Genomic DNA, 3,701 nt, shown 5'->3' on the forward strand with positions numbered 1-3,701 from the left:
GGCTTCCAATTATCACTAGGTATGTAGTTTTCCAGAAGACTTTATTCTGCTAAAAGCAGCATTTTTTTAAAAAATCAATTTTAAAGCATTTAATAAAAATCTCCCCTTTGCTCTCTCCATCTTCGGGCTGCCAGCTGCCTTTTTTTATTTTCTGGGCATTGTCTATACTCAGTATTCCTACTTATAACTGGCTACTTCTTCTCCATATATAGGTGCCTGTTTTCATCATCACATGAAGCCAGGGGATTGTGTTGGAAAGTCTGGAAGCTCACCTGCTTCCTTCCTGGAAAGGGAAATCTAGTGGACTTAATCTCATCTGATCCACAGGTGGCATTTACCAGACAACCCCCTCTTGCCGCCTGTTTGCAATTCACAACAAAAGCATATGAGAATTGAAGCAGTTCTCATTATTTGATGTGGGTTCAGCCAAAAGCTCTGGGCTTGGGTTTCACAGTCTGCCTCTGCTGCCCTAGGTGGGTCTAGAGTTCTGCCTGGACTCCCACTTCTTATAGCCACTAAAAGAAGTGGAAACAGAGGAAGGAGGGAGGGAAGTGTGTAAAAACCTCTGAGAAGGGAAAGGGCTGGTTAAGAGGTTACTAAAATAAGTAAAATCATCTTTATGTTCAAAAAAGGAGAGAATGCAGTGAGAGCATCGAAATAAGGAAAGAAAAGGGAGAGACTGGGAAATACTAGGCTGATGCCACAGACAGAAAAATTCAGGCGGGATATAAATCTCGAGAGGCTGAGGATGGCTAAATAAGCCCATGCCTCAACAGAAAAATAAGAGGCCTGTCAAGAGCCACCTTAAAGCAGCTGAATCAAGATCCAGGGAGGAGGAAGGAGAGGGCAGATGCCTCAGAACCTGAAAGTTGCTATTTGGGTCCTGATGCAAAATGCATTCATAGTCTGTAGATGTCATATGTACGTAGATAAGGGTAAGCACAGACTTTTCAAAAGTTGCCAAAACTTCTCATAAGAAGAATGGCTCTTCCCATGATCCCCTCCTTCCCTTTGCCATCTTTTCTTTTCCCCTGGAACTGCCACCCTGAAGGTCAAGTTGTGCAGTTTTAGCGAGTACAAGGTCTACCCTAGACACGGAAGGCGCTACACCAGGATGGCCAGGGACGTTTTCCAGTTTCTTAATGTAAAGTACAAGTCAGCTTTCCTTTCCAAGAGGGACGCGTGGTAGATAAACCGGATTATCCTCTACAGAAGAAAGCACAAAAAGGGACATTTGGAAGAAATTCAGATGAAAAGAAACTGCCAAGCAGTCAGATTCCAGGGGGCCATTAGTGATGCATCTCTTGCTAATCTAATGGCCAAGAGGAATCAGAAATTTGGAGTTAAAAAAGCTCAACCAGAACAAGCTTACAGGGCTGCTAAGGAAGCAAAATAGGCTAAGTAAGCATCGAAAAAGATCCACAAGTGCGTCCCCTAAGCAAAAGATTGTGAAGCCTGTGAAAGTTTCAGCTCCCCGAGTTGGTGGAAAAATTGTAAGTTGGCAGATCAGAATTTTTTTTTTTTTTTTTTTTTGAGACAGGGTCTCACACTCTGTTGCCCAGGTTGGAGTCCAGTGGTGTGATCTTGGCTCACTGCAGCCTAAAACTTCCCCAGACTCAGGTGATCCTCCCACATCAGCCTCCCAAGTAGCTGGGACTATAGGCTCATGCTACCACACCCGGCTAATTTTTAAATTTTTTGTGAAGATGGAGTTTTGCCACATTGCCTAGGCCGATCTCTAATTCCTGGGCTCAAGTGATCTGCCCACCTCAGCCTTCGAAGTGCTGGGATAAAAAACATGAGCCACCATGCCTGGCCCAGCTCAGATTTTAAATAAACATTGTACTATATTTAAAAAGAATGTACAAGTAATACAAATATATAGTTTCTTGTGCTTGTAATCAAACCAATTAACCCATCTTTGGAGTCCATTAGAAGATACCTTTTCTCGGCCGGGCGCGGTGGCTCAAGCCTGTAATCTCAGCACTTTGGGAGGCCGAGACGGGCGGATCACGAGGTCAGGAGATCGAGACCATCCTGGCTAACATGGTGAAACCCCGTCTCTACTAAAAAAATACAAAAAACTAGCCAGGTGAGGTGGCGGGCGCCTGTAGTCCCAGCTACTCGGGAGGCTGAGGCAGGAGAATGGCGTAAACCCGGAAGGCGGAGCTTGCAGTGAGCTGAGATCTGGCCACTGCACTCCAGCCTGGGCAACAGAGCGAGACTCTGTCTCAAAAAAAAAAAAAAAAAGAAGAAGAAGATACGTTTTCTCTATATGGGCATGGGAATGGATCTAGTCTCTACCTCAAGGAGTAGAAAGAGTATACAAACCTTCTCAAGGGAAAGGCAGTATGCTCTGTAGTTTGAGGGCATAATTAGTAGCATATACATCATTTGGAAGATGAAGACGACATGGACACAGAGTACCAGGATTTAGAATAATTTAGAAGGGAAGAGATTGTATCAGGCAAGAGAAAATCTATTAATGATTTTTTAAAATGATCTTATCTAAGCCTGATGAAAGTGTCAAGTCACCCTGAAGCTTTCAATTAGGTTGAACAATATGAAATTGTCAATATTCAACTGTTTTTGACCTACAAAGTTGCAGACAGAGGTGTGGCAGGTGCCCTAAATTGACTGTCTGAAGTCCTTGCAGGAACTGGGGGTGGGAGGGTGGAGGGGGTGCCCAGGTGGCTAGGACATCTAGGCCCCATGAGGAGTTGGCACAGATGGGTCAAGGGCAGCCTGATGGCATACATAAGCAGAGGGCAGCTTTTCTGTCTACATGAAGCATAAATTTACATCAGAGCATCTCAATGGCTGAGAGCCCACTTGGTCTCCTCCCACTGATTAGGCTGCATGGCAATTCATTTTCCTAGAATCTGCAAACTTCTGCAGAGGCTATGGCCTTCCGTCTGCCACAAGCTCCCAGGAGTCCTGCAGAAACCAAGGCAACCAGCACTCTGCTGCCTGCACAGAATACCAAACAGCAAACAGCAGTGCAGGCTCCCATCCCTCTGCCACGGCTGGCTTCCCTGGCACTAGCTCTGTCCTCCAAGAGCGCTTTCTTTTCCTCCATTGTGGCTTTTCTACAAACTCACTTGTTACCAGGTGGCAGAAATACACCCACAGTTCAACAATATGTTTCTAAAACCTTCTCCATGACAACGCAGAGCAATGAGCAGGCTGCCAGATCAGAGCCAGCCAGAGAGAGGCCCTGGGGGCAGACAGTATAGAAACAGCACAGAGCAGCCAGGGATATCAGAATTCTGCTTTAGCAGTAAGGCAGTCTGGGGGCTAACACCCCAAATTCTGGGACAGCGGTTAGGAGACCGAGTAGACCAAGGAAGCAGTGAATATATATCTATGGATGTCCAGCAATGATGATTTATATATCTTTACTATAGCATGGAAGCCAAATGGTTCAGAGCAGCTTGGACTTTCTTTCTCCTTGAAAGATATTTTGGCCAGGCGCATGGCTCATGCCTGTAATCCCAGCACTTTGGGAGGCCAAGGTGGGCGGATCACTTGAGGCCAGGAGTTTGAGACCAGCATGGCCTACGTGGCAAAACACTGTCTCTACTAAAAATACAAAAATTAGCCGAGCAAGATGGCACACACCTGTAATCCCAGCTATTCAGGAGGCTGAGGTGGGAGAAATGCTTCAACCCGGGAAGTGAAGGTTGCAGTAAACTGAGATC

General features: G+C 45.7%; 1 pseudogene; it reads left to right on the forward strand.

Annotated features, from left to right (window-relative positions):
- Positions 1 to 1,030: 1,030 nt before the first annotated feature.
- The window catches only part of LOC111554915, a 14,052-nt pseudogene continuing 11,381 nt past the window's right edge, over positions 1,031 to 3,701 (forward strand).

This window comes from Piliocolobus tephrosceles, chromosome 6 (genome assembly GCF_002776525.5).
Source record: "Piliocolobus tephrosceles isolate RC106 chromosome 6, ASM277652v3, whole genome shotgun sequence".
Classification (NCBI taxonomy): domain Eukaryota; kingdom Metazoa; phylum Chordata; class Mammalia; order Primates; family Cercopithecidae; genus Piliocolobus; species Piliocolobus tephrosceles.